The sequence below is a fragment of the Paroedura picta genome, chromosome 1, assembly GCF_049243985.1.
Source record: "Paroedura picta isolate Pp20150507F chromosome 1, Ppicta_v3.0, whole genome shotgun sequence".
Lineage (NCBI taxonomy): Eukaryota > Metazoa > Chordata > Lepidosauria > Squamata > Gekkonidae > Paroedura > Paroedura picta.
The window spans coordinates 51,484,772-51,498,156 of NC_135369.1; the positions used below are offsets into that span (position 1 = coordinate 51,484,772).

Consider the following 13,385-nt stretch of genomic DNA (forward strand, 5'->3'; position numbering starts at 1 on the left):
AGGTTTTAAGAAGGCCAGACCTGAATTCCAACATGGGAACCTTCAAAGGTAGATAATTAATTCATTAACTATGAACATTCTTTGTTACTTCTTCTGGGAATCTGCCTATGGCAGCTTACAAAATATAGCATCACAACTCTGCAAGTGTTGTTAAGAACATAACAACAAAATCCCTTGAGTATTGTTAATTACAACCCAGTCAGGGCATAAAAAACAAAATACCAAAAAGCTTAAAATGAGCTATACAGTTTTCAGGCTGTAAAATAAACCATAAAACAGTGTTAAGAGATCAAGCCTTTAATTAATAAAAGTGTGAGTAAAAGGAAGCATTTTGGCCTGGTGTTTTAAAGAGTAGTGTAGGCGCCAGGCAAGCTTCAAAGGGAAGGGCATTGCAGCCCATCTTCCACAAGCAGGACTGCTCAAGCCTTGTTGTGACATCAGAGGAAGACGAAAATAGCTACTGACAATGGCAAAACCCTTTATTCCAATGATGTATTACCAAGCCAAGTCTTAAGTCAAAACTGACAGGTCATTCTTTGTTTTGTTTTTATTGTGACATCAGAGCAGCTAAACCAGTAGCTCAGGCCATGTTTTTACAAGAAGCAGACAAAAACTGCAGAGCTTAAGGAGGTGATTTAAAGGGTGAAGCCACTAGAGGGCATGGAAAGAAGGGTGCTCTATTTTAGAAGTTGGTCTGGCTGCACTGCCGGGTTCATAGCGAGTCACAAACGGAGGCATAACTTCCCCCATCATTACAGCCCCAGTTTTGCCTTGTTGAGATCAAAGGAAATACTCAGAATGTATGGTATTACTCTCACAGCTCAAACTGTAGGCCGGTGCAGGGAGCCCTAAAACCAGATCTGTCTTTGGCAGCATTCCCTGGACCAGCAGGGTAGAGAGAAAGAAGAAAGGGTTGCTTTAAATCATTACCAAAGTCCAGGGCATGTTCCAGGTTAGGAATGCCGTCTTGGAGAGTCACAAGCTGTGAATATACAGCTGCAAACATCCTGGATCAGAATAACCCCACATTCAAGCAGGATGCAAGTCATCAATATTAATGAACATTTCGGAGGGATCATCACTGGATATCTGATCCCCTCTGCCAACTTTCCATACAGTTATGCATCCTATTCTGCACGCATTTCAGGTTCTCGTTTCCTGTGACTATGAGGGCCTGTCTTTGAAATCCAACTCCTCTGGTAAGGAAAAGAAAGCATGTTTCCTGAATCCTACAGAGGGAGCATGGAAATGATCCGCATTTTGATACACCCAAAGTAACAGATGTTTTTTCTGGGAAATGGAGACTTCCAATTATCACACTGTTTCTCTACCCTAGCCATGTTTTGGCATCTGTGGCCTGTTTTTGTTATACTCTCTATTTTTCACACTTTTTCCTTTGCAAACTGAAGAGAAAGTGGCCATTTTGATTTCAAGTGAAGTTCCTCTGAGACAAAACTTATAGTGGTGAGACCTCTCTTATATACAGTGATTGCTCTGATCATTCATCGCCCCCAACAATCAGCACTGAAAACTTTTGTCATTTCAGGTGGGATCCAGACTAGAGTGGCAATGCCCACTGATTTCTCCTTTCCTCATCTGGTTTTTCAGGTTCCTCTGCTTACCAGGAGATCAGTGGCCTGCAATGGGAAGGGGAGGCAGGAAAGTTTCAGGAAATTTCCAATGGCAGAAATTCAGCCTGAATTTAATCCTTATTTATGTACACTGCTGACTTGCAATAAAATAATAGAACATAGTTGGGGAGGAGGTTGAGGACCAGATTGATGGTTAGAGGTGCATCTGGAGCATGTAAATGTGGAAGCCCCTATCGGAAAACTATCCTGAGTCAAGGAGTAAAAACCAGACTAGATATACATGCTTTTTGAAAATTGGGTCCAGGTCCCACAGATCCAGCGCTGGGGAATAGTTTTTAAAAATAGCCATTGGGAGAGAGGCGGCTACTGCCTTCCCTCCCAAGCTGTTTCTTTATGCTGAAATACTGCTGGGAGGAGTTATTTCCCTGTTTTTGTAACTCAACATGAACAGAAAACTCTGACAGACCCTGCGGAGCTCTGGTTGAGGCCAAGTGAATGAGAGCTAAAGGGTTCTTGGCTTGTGGATCAAGCAGGGCGGGGGTGCTCTGTAAATGTTCCAGAGTTTGCAGAAGGGGTCTGTTTCTTCCTGCAATGGATTGAACTGGCATCACTGGTGATGGACCTGAGGCTGAGACTTGTCTCACTCCTCCATTGGACTTATTGTAAAGCCCTTTTCACCAGGTCCACAAGACTCTTCACAAAGACATTTTCCCCAACCCTCATGAGATGCAAAACATCTCCTGATAGAAGAGCCTCATCACGTTAGCAAGGTCCATGGTCCAAAAACCCAGACCTTTCCCAATGACACCAGCTTTACAATAAGTCCAATGGAGGAGTGAGATATACATTCAAAGCCTAGTTCGATGGTGATAACTGTAGATGGGAACACGGAGCTGGCAAGAACGCTGCAGAGCCACGGAACTGGCAGGAACACCGTACGTCGGTGGAGGAGCTGGGCCAAAAGCCAAGCTGGGCCAAAAACCTGGCTTCTCCAAGTATGCACTGGGCTAGCCCAACCTAGCCCTCCCCACACCCGTAGCTTACCCAGTAATGCAGAAGAATCCACATTTCCTTAACGCAGGTCTTCCAAGGGCCTGGGTTGGGCCAGGGCTGAGATGGCAGCAATGTCGAGCATAATTGGGGATTTTTCCCGAAGCCCTGTCACTGCCATCTTGGGCATTCAGAGTTGAGAGTCCAGTCTGGGAGGTCAAGAACCAAAGAGACAGTTCACACAGCAAGTGGGGTAGAGAGCAGAGTCAAGCCAAGCCACGGTCAAGAACCAGAGAAACAGTCAAAGCCAAACTTTGGTCAGAAGCTGGGGACGTAGTCAGCAGCCAAACCTTGGTCTAGAGCCAGGAGTGTAGTCTGGAACTGAAGTCAAGTGTCTGAATCTGGAAGCATAGTCAAGTGTCAGGCTGAAGTCAAGTACTAGGAGTCAGGCAGGCAGAGCTTCACCATAGTGAACTGGAACAAGGAATTGTCTGGGAAGACAGGCAGGGAATGCATGCATTGCACTCATGAAACATCTTAAGGCAAGATCCTCCTGAAATACACAGAGCAGGGTAGAGCAGTTCTCATCCAAAGCACTTGCAGATGGACCTAACCCTAATCAGGGGAAGGAGATGCAGCTGGGCCCCATCTACTTGGACAGTGAGCTGATGGGCATGCTGATCTTCTGACAGGCATCAAGGTAGATCTCCTTTGTTGATGCTGCAGTTCAGGTCTTAGCATGAGGCCACTTGTGCTGTTCCTCCAGAGAGTCTTTAGAGGTGGTTGGCGTCTTGTCCCAAGGTTTCACATAGAAGGGCTGAGTCTCACACTGGCTAGTACCAGGCTCCTCATCCTCCAGGAGAGCAGGCAACTCCTGGTCTGTGGCAACCAGGTCTCCTGGTGCCTCCAAGAGATCCTTTGTCTTCAGAGCATTTTCTGGTTCTAGAATGGAGAGTGCAGGCATGACAAAAGGAAGGGGACTATCATCTGGTAGGAATTACAGAAACCTGGTGGGATAATACTCACAACTGGAATAGTGGGATTGAGAGTACAACTTATTTAAAATGGGCAGACAAATAAAGAAGGGGAGGAGTAGCACTATATGTTAAGAATATATATACTTCTGGAGAAATACATATGTCTGAGCATCTGAGCTGAGAGTCTTTGGTTAAAAATAAAAGGAGTAGGAAATAATAATGGTATTATGTTGGGGGGTCTGCTGCAGACTGCCAGGCCAGGCAGAGGACTTGGATGAGGTGATCCTAGACCAGATTACAAAATTCTCAGAGAGACAGGACCTAGTGTCATGAGAGATTTCAATTACCCAGATATCGGTTCGAAGACCAGCTCTGTTAAAAATGAAAAGTCCAATACATTTTTCACTTGTCTTACTGACAACTTCATTTCACAGAAAGTGACAGGGGCAACCAAGGGGTCTGCTATTTTAGACCTGTCAGCTTGATGTCTATAACTGGCAAAATTTTACAAGAAATCATCAGTCAGTCCTTGAGTAGCTAGAGCAGATGACTATAATTACTAAGCATCAGCATAGATTTCTCAAGAACAAGTCATGACCTTATCTCTCTTTTTTGAGGAAGGCTTTTGATAAGGTTCTACATGAAATTCTTATTGATCAAATGTGGTATGGATCCTATTACTGTTAGGTGGCTCGAGAACTGGTTGACAGATTGTATCCCAAGGGTGCTTGTAAATGGTTCATCATCTTCTTGCAGAAGAGTGACGAGTGGAGTGGCTCAGGGATCTGTCCTGGGCCCTGTGTTGTTCAACTTATTTATAAATGATTTGGGTAAAGGAATAGAGGGGGTACTTATTAAAACTGCAGGTGACACTAAGCTGGGAGGCATAGCAAACACACTAGAAGACAGAATCAAAATGCAGGATGATCTTGACTAATTACTGCCTTCCTACTAAACACTGTTACTCTGCAGTTCTGTTTTTTTGGAGGGACCTCAGACAAAGTGTAGTCCAAGAGTCCCAACACTATGTCCCCCAAAGAGTGCTGAGATGGAGTAAACAAACTGGCCCCAAAGAGGTAAAACTGGCCTTTGCCAGGACTAGGGCTTTATCAGCCCTGGTCTCAGCCTGGTAGAATGTTCTCCTTATTGCGATCAGGGCCTACTTGAAACAGTTCCAGAGGGCCTGTAAGACAGAGCTGTTCCACCAGGCCTGCAGCTGAGGCCTGGAACTAATATCAAACAGATTTTGACCTCCCTGCTTGAGAAAACCATCCAACCAATGAAATCTATCCAACACTGACTAGTCCCCTCAGTGAGATTTTAAACTGGTCATAATGGCAGCTTTTAAATTAATTTGAAAACGTAAATGTATTAATGTGTTATATAAGAAATTAATTTTTGTGCATATTGTTTTAAATCTGATTATATAAAATTAATATTGTGGTGGTAGTGGTAGGATTTGGGTCGAGCATTCTAACTACATAATTAGCATTTGGGTCGAGCGTTCTAACGACATACAACTATACAGATTTAGTTATATCACTGCTTTCTGTGATTTAAGATCTTCTTGAGACTTCTATATTCTTCATCAATCTTTCCACATTTTGGATTTCGGACCATCAAAATATTTTGTACCCACGCAGTACAGTTTTTCCAAGACTGGGTTAGACACACTCCTGCTTTCAGGGGTAATTCACTGACTTTCCAAAATACCATATGAATTCTTGGATTCATTAAAAAACCGGAAGAATGACAGAAGGAATTATTCTTCAACCAGGAAATATTTACTCTGGGAAAACAAAGAATAAAGCTACAACTACAGAGATAGATGGGTAGCTGTATTAATCTGTCTGTAGCAGTAGAAAAGAGCAAGAATCCAGTAGCACCTTGAAAACTCACAGAATTTGTGGTAGGGCATGAGCTTTCATGAGTCACTGCTCACTTCTTCAGATACCTATGCACAGAGAGAACTTTTGTCCACATTCTAACACGATCAAACAGCAAACTTATTCCAGTATTTTTGAGAGGTCCAGGATGATACAGATAATGCCAGAGAGCTGAAAAACTCATTACCAAGCAATTACAGAACTGGATCCAGGACTGCAGGAAACTAGGAACCAGAATCCAATTCAAATACTGCAGCTATTACTTATAACATGAGGCACAGAAAAGCAAAGCGTTTTTTAACATGGAAAAATGAGCAAATACAAATACAATCACTATTTGGAAAGTTACCAGAATGTCAAAAGCTAAGAGACGTATAGGGTGGGATTTCTTTGTCTTCCCCAGATACATGCTTTTCTTTATATGGCTCTGTGGGGACATGCAGTAGTATGACCATATATTCTCCCATTCATTTTAGATTAATGACACCCCATTAAAGTTGGCTAGTTCCTGAGATCATGCAATGTTTTGGCACACAAGAGACATTTTATTTCAGAAGGTAGAATTATTAATTTTAGAGGGGATCGACATTATGTCATGTCCAGATGGCACATGAGATTTCCTACCAACACCAAGACCTTTAATTTGCTAGTTTAAAAAAATGCCAAAATAGAATTTGTTTTCTTAAAATTTAGTGCACTTTTAATAGCTGTAAGTCATTGCATCTCTGCCCAGTGGCCCATTGAGATGGACTGTGTGCTTTACTGGCTGCTCTAGGCACTGCAGTACTGTGGATCTTGTTTCCATAGTTTATGCCATTTATGATACATTCAACCATCAAGACACAGGTCATCTGAAACTTAGAAAACTATAGAGGTGTCTTCTGTATGAGGTGTTCATGGATGATAAGCAGAAGGACAAAAATGGGCCCAGTGCTCAAGGATACTTGTATAGCCTCTGTTTTCCAGTTGTGGTCAATTTACCATTGTTTAGCAGGTTAAAAAAAGGTAAAGGTATCCCCTGTGCAAGCACCGAGTCATGTCTGACCCTTGGGGTGACGCCCTCTAGCGTTTTCATGGCAGACTCAATACGGGGTGGTTTGCCAGTGCCTTCCCCAGTCATGACCGTTTACCCCCCAGCAAGCTGGGTACTCATTTTACCGACCTCGGGAGGATGGAAGGCTGAGTCAACCTTGATCCGGCTGCTGGGATTGAACTCCCAGCCTTATGGGCAAAGCTTTCAGACGGCTGCCTTACCACTCTGCGCCACAAGAGGCTCTTGTTTAGCAGGTTACTTCACCCCATTCCTTTCAATTTCTGGTTCCATGTTTGGACACCCTGGGCAGATAGTGCTATGGAGTTCCCTTATGCCTACCACCAGTAATCCCTCATGCCTCCCTTTCCTCCCACCCATCTGCATGCTTCTCAAATTCTACCTGCTCGCAAGACATCCCTGCATCTATTTTTACTGCAGCTTGCACAATATCCATGCTCAGTCCCCAATACTACTTGCTGGTGGTGAACATAGCTGGTAGTCCTCTGATTGTGGTCACCAGGAGCAGTGCTCCTGTGTAACCCTCCCATGCCCTGCTGGAAAGTTGGGAGCACAGGTATTGGAATACTTACACGCGCATGGGCAAGGAAGAACACAAGGACAGGTGGCAAGGGAGGGGCATGGATTGGGGTGGCAGTAGTGGACATTGCCAAAAGCCCTAGGCTCTGGCAGCTGTCCAGCTTCAGGGTATTCTGAAGCCAGTTCTGTTCCTTTCAAGCAGCGCAGTCTGGTACTGTGAGTTTTTTGCTCATGCACATATTCACACAGCCACCACATTGACCTCTGAACAAGTAGTTGTTCAAATACACAGTTCAGCCAGTTGCAAATCAGTTAAAGTTAATTCCCCCCCCCCCCTACCAGAACTGACCATTCAGTGTCTGTCTAAACTCTACATTGTTAATGGCAGCCAATCTCTTTGCATAGGCTGCATTTTCATGAATGAACAATTTTGAAGAAACTCAGGGCAAACCCACTGGCGTTTCTGAGTGCTGGCCTACATATTGTTTCAGGGGTGTGCTGTAACAATGATGACTGTGCAGGGCTATTGGTAGCTTCAGCATCTCAAACAGTTGTCTCTAACAACTCAGCTGGCAGAGATGTTAATTAATGGGATATAACAGAACTGCTTCTGTGAGTGGAGAGAGCTATGGCCTCCCCAGAGGAGCACACAGTCTGGATGCTGCTGTCAGTATGCACAGGCCCCATGAACCTACGTGTGCATACAGCCTTGCCTTGGAAGTGGTCATGCTCCATCTCTCAAGCATGCATAGATGGGGGAGAAGAATGAGTATTAGAGCTATCAGAGAGGAGAAACACAGTAGAAACCCAGGGCTGTGCAGAACCACCTCCAAGGGTTTCATTCTATAGCAGAACTCTTTGGGCATGTACTTCTGTGGACAGGGATGGTGCCTCCTTGTTGCCCTGTTGTCCAGACTCAGCAATAACAAGTCTTTTAGGAATCAGTTACCAGAGACAAAAGAGCCCATACTGTAGGGCCAACCCACCATGTCTGCCGGTTTCCCTTGGCTGGGTTTTCACCTCTGCATACTGTTCTTGGGCTGGATCCTGCAGCCAGCGGTTTCCTCTATTAAGTTCTAAAAGCATTACAGCATTTCTGTACATAAAACTCAAGCCTGCAGCTGTCAGCTTGTGATCCTCCTTCTTCACGAGTCTGCAGCTCTTGGTTTTCATCAACCCCTTTCCACTTCTAGGGATTTTTTCTTCTTCATCTCTTCTTAAACTCAAATTTTGCAGCCAACTTTGATTTCCATCAGTCTTTTCTCTTCTTGGAGGCTTTTCATCAGCTTCGCTTTCTTGGGCTGAGTCCAGTAACCTCGTCTCTTGTTTTCGGTGGGTGTCAACTATCAGGCTTTTGATCTGCAGCTTTTTTGTATTAGTAGAAGTGTGTGGTGTAAAAGAAACAGAAAGAAAGGATATGTGGAAGAACCACATATCACAAGTACTCCTTGCATAAGCAGGGGAAAGAGGGGGAGACACAGGCAAAGACAGTTTGGAACTGAACTACTATGTAAAGCAAACCTGGTGTTTGAAACATAAGCTCCTATTACTCTTTCTTAAAAAAACGAAGGAAGCTTCTGAAACTCTCTTCGCCCAAATTCTCCTTGGATCTGGGGGTTTTGAGTTACCTGCTCTTACTTCTGAAGTGGAACCAAGGAATTGTCCCATGTATTTCTGAATTTCAAACATCGTGTTTGTACATGTATAATTTGCTACCGCTTTCAGTTCCTTCCAGTTTGTTCTGCACTGTTAATGATGCACACATGTGCCTTGACAAACACTGCAAAAAGGCATTCTTGATGTGATTGCATGGCATTTTGCCAATGCAGAGCAGTATGAGTAAATGTCAATAAGATATGGTCTACAAAAGAACCTTGATGCAGTTGTACACGCAATCACATGTGTATACATTCCTTTTTTTTTTTTTTTGCAGTTTTGCAATGTACACACACAGAAATGGTTGCAAATGAACAGAAGGAACTAAAACCTGCAGGCATCAGTGCATGCTCATAGTTAAACTGGAAGGAAGGAACAAACACAACAAGAAATTCCAGAACAGAGGAATAAAATAGAAAGAATTGGATAAACAGGGGAGAAATAATTCTCAACCTACCTTCTTCAAAATCTGTAACCTATCATACAAAATATTTTCTTTCCCTGAACAAATAGAGAGGATTTTATCCTTGAATCTTTCAAAGGAAGTCTTTTGTGGAAGAAATCTGCAGGCAGTTGGTACATACGCTGAACATGCTCCGGAAGATTTCAGGTTATGGTGCACATACTGCTCTTATTTCTGCACGTTCATGAAAATGAAGAAAAGTCCCTCATTTCAAAAGCCTGTTTAACAGTAAGGTCATTTCTGCATATCAGTCAAAATAGCGACATGTATTCTGATCCCAATCACCCAATAGTATGTCAGACCTCCTGTCCTTTCCTGACACCTTCATGCTGTCATGCCTTTTTCAGCCACTGTTTCATGCATCTTCCCCTCCTCAGCTGTGCCTTGAATGCACCTCTCATTGGCATGTCAATCACTCTAGGTGACCAATCCCATCTAGGCATATCCGGTTGGTGTTTATGTTCCCGCGATGTCCAAATTTTAAAAAAAGTATTACTTATGTGTTGTTATGCATATACACTGAATCATATATGCATAGAAATTTTAAAAATTGAAAGCTGTGTGTGGCAATAGAATCATAGAATCATAGAGTTGGAAGGGGCCATACAAGCCATCTAGTCCAACCATCTGCTCAACGCAGGATCAGCCCTAAGCATCCTGAAGCATCCAAGAAAAGTGTGTATCCAACCTTTGCTTGAAGACTGCCAGTGAGGGGGAGCTCACCACCTCCTTAGGCAGCCTATTCCACTGCTGAACTACTCTGACTGTGAAACTTTTTTCCTGATATCTAGCCTATATCGTTGTACTTGTAGTTTAAACCCATTACTGCGCGTCCTTTCCTCTGCAGCCAACGGAAACAGCATACTGCCCTCCTCCAAGTGACAACCTTTCAAATACTTAAAGAGGGCTATCATGTCCCCTCTCAACCTCCTTTTCTACAGGCTGAACATTCCCAAGTCTCTCAACCTATCTTCTTAGGGCTTGGTCCCTTGGCCCCAGATCATCTTCGTCGCTCTCCTCTGTACCCTTTCAATTTTATCTACGTCCTGCTTGAAGTGAGGCTTCCAGAACTGCACACAGTACTCCAGGTGTGGTCTGACCAGTGCCGTATACAATGGGACTATGACATCTTGTGATTTTGATGGGATGCCCCTGCTGATACAGCCCAAAATGGCATTCGCCTTTTTTACCGCTGCATCACACTGCCTGCTCATGTTTAGTTTACAATCCACAAGTACCCCAAAGTCTCGTTCACACACAGTATTACCTAGAAGCGTATCCCCCATCCAGTAGGCATGCTTTTCATTTTTCTGACCCAGATGCAGAAGTTTACGCTTATCTTTATTAAATTGCATCTTGTTCTCATTTGCACATTTTTCCATTGTGTTCAGAACTCGTTGAACTCTGTCTCTGTCTTCTGGAGTATTTTCCAGTCCTCCTAATTTGGTGTCATCTGCAAACTTGATGAGTAGTCCTTCCACCTCCTCATCTAGATCATTAATAAAGGTAAAGGTATCCCTTGTGCAAACACCGGGTCATGTCTGACCCCTTGGGGTGACGCCCTCTAGCGTTTTCATGACAGACTCAATATGGGGTGGTTTGCCAGTTCCTTCCCCAGTCATTACCGTTTACCTCCCAGGAAGCTGGGTACTCATTTCACCGACCTCGGAAGGATGGAAGCCTGAGTCAACCTTGAGCCGGCTGCTGGGATTGAACTCCCAGCCCCATGGGCTTCAAAGAGCATTTCTGCTGCCTTACCACACTGCGCCACAAGAGGCTCTTAGATCATTAATAAATATGTTAAAAAGTACTGGACCAAGCACCGAGCCCTGAGGTACCCCGCTACTCACCTCCCTCCAGTCTGATGAAACACCATTGATCAACCAGGTTGGTCTGGCAGGACCTGTTGGAGACAAATCCATGCTGACTTCCTTGGATCACCAAATTGTCCTCCAGATGTTTGCAGATCGCTCCCTTTAATATCTGCTCCATTATCTTCCCCACAACAGAGATCAGACTCACTGGTCTGTAGTTTCCCGGGTCATCCTTCCTCCCTTACCCCCCCCCCCCTTTTTTTTTCTTTTAATTAACCTTTGGAGGCTTTTTGTCTGAAAAGTAATAGAACTTCCCACTGTGTTGCCGCTTTGGTTCTCCTATTGGAAATGGATCTTGGGTCAGAAGAATGGCGAGCTAGGCTTTCCACCTTTCCTTGAAGGTTTTGTTTATTAGGTTTTGTTTTCTAGGTTTCTTTTTTCTTCTAGGTTTCTTTCTAGGTTTCTTTTTTCTTTTGTTATCTTTTGCAACAGAGATCGAATATTGAATCCAAACTCAATATTTCAGGGCTTCACCCTTCATTTCTGTTATCCATTGGCCCTCAGGCCTTTAAAATTTCCCTAGATACAACACTGAAAGTGTCACTGAAGGTGACACTGAAGGTGTCACCAGACAGCCTTTTCTGGGGATATTTTTTGGCACTGTGCTCCCTTCTACTCTTCCATTCTGTTTTTGATTGACTATTCCTAAATATCAGAGGGCTGTTCTCTATGCTAGGTTAAGGGCTTTCCCCTTCCACTGTTTTGCTGGATAGCTTCTGAGGAGTAGCCTACTCAGATAGATTATGCCGCTGTGGATCCAGCATGATTAAAAATTTATGTCACATGTTTTTTAATTGTGTGTTTATGGCCCCTCTGAAAGATCTCTGGATACAGCAGGTGATACATTCTGATGCATTTCTCTCCTCTCCAGATTTTTTCAGTACCTAACACTGATTTCAGGCTTACTTTGGCTGTAGGAAAAAATTTGGCAGCAGTGGCTGTTGTTTGAGGATGTAGATAGAGTATTGCAGTGATTTGTCTTGTCCAAGACCACTAGGTTACAACAAACAATTATAACTTGAAGCAATTAGTATTGGAATAACAGTATTCCATTCTAAGTATGCTTAGGCATGGTGCCCTAAGATCAGCAATAAAACTAGTTATATTAAATTGGGCCTTTTCCATATGAATGGTTTATTGCCCAAGACAGGTTCTATGTTGCAGGGGATCCATAGGCTTTCCCTTAAAGGAGTATCCCTTTTTGTCAATATCACGTGTGTATTTGATTTTTGACCACACCTGTCCACCATACATAACCTTCAAGATGGCTTACAAAAAACAACACAAAGACACACAGTAGCTGCTAGGCAGGACCCAGGCAGATTTTTCATTCAGTCTTGACCAGTTTCCCTGCTTATTTCTCATCCATTTTACCAGTGAAAAATCTGGTTGAATCCAATCCATAGTTTGTGTCTTCTCCCCAGTTCTGAAAGTCTTCCACCACTGCTGCTCTAGATTTATTTTCCCCAAGCTATGATAGCTACAAGAGAGAGGTGGGACCATGCCTTGTTATATGTAGAAGGTCTCAGGTTTCCATCTCCAACATGCTATAAAAGACCTCTATATGCAGATAAAGATGAACACCTTAATATAAACACCTCCCCAGGAAACAGGACACTGAACTTCTCTTTAGCAGTCTGATGTTATCAATCCCTGCAGGGAACTGTTCAGCTGAACTCTGCTCCATTTTTATAACTGAGAGAGAAGCCGTGATGGCTGCTCTGGCTGTTGCTCCTCCTTCAGGCTATGGCATCCATTGGATAAATCCCCTTTCCCCAATATAGCTTCCAGTCAACATTAACATGTTTCTTTATGCTACTTCCTTTCGTTATATGTGGACTAGAAACAACATCCGTTTTTATGGGACTATTTTGTAAAGGCTAAAATTCAGTAAGGGATCCTTAAACAGATGCATTATTTTATTATTTTTTATAATTGGATTTCAGTGCCACACCCTTCCCATGAGCAGCTCAGGTGGTTCACAACAATACTTATTGATTAAAACCAAGTCAATATGAGGAACTGAAGATGGCGCCATAAAGAAAGCTGGACTTCTGTTCAGCTCTTAAGCCATGCCGAGGGTCAGGGGCTTCTGCACCTGGCTGACCTGAACAGATATGCAAATCTGCTCACCGGTCGCCCCAGGAACCGGGAACGGTGACCTGAGGGTCCTACAGATCCGTAGGGAGATAGCAAGACCTCCCTGGATTAATAGCGGCTTGTGCTCAAGGTCACGATGGCGTCTTTGTCGCAAACAACTTTACAAGCTTGAAACGACCAGCCGACCTCACATTCTTCCCAGACCATCATTTACCAGATCGACAGGAGCAGAAGCTGACAGAAGCTGGAACCTACAACAGTAAGAATTGAAAGCTTT

General features: G+C 43.6%; 1 long non-coding RNA gene across 1 annotated transcript in view; it reads right to left on the reverse strand.

The window, feature by feature from the left end:
- Window positions 1-342: 342 nt before the first annotated feature.
- Window positions 343-13,385, reverse strand: part of LOC143837356 (uncharacterized) — a 57,439-nt gene continuing 44,396 nt past the window's right edge. The window contains exons 2-3 of the long non-coding RNA XR_013230964.1: window positions 2,637-3,524; window positions 343-1,637 (exon numbers count right to left, since the gene is read on the reverse strand). This is a non-coding gene — a long non-coding RNA (uncharacterized LOC143837356). The remainder of the gene's footprint in view (window positions 1,638-2,636; window positions 3,525-13,385) is intronic.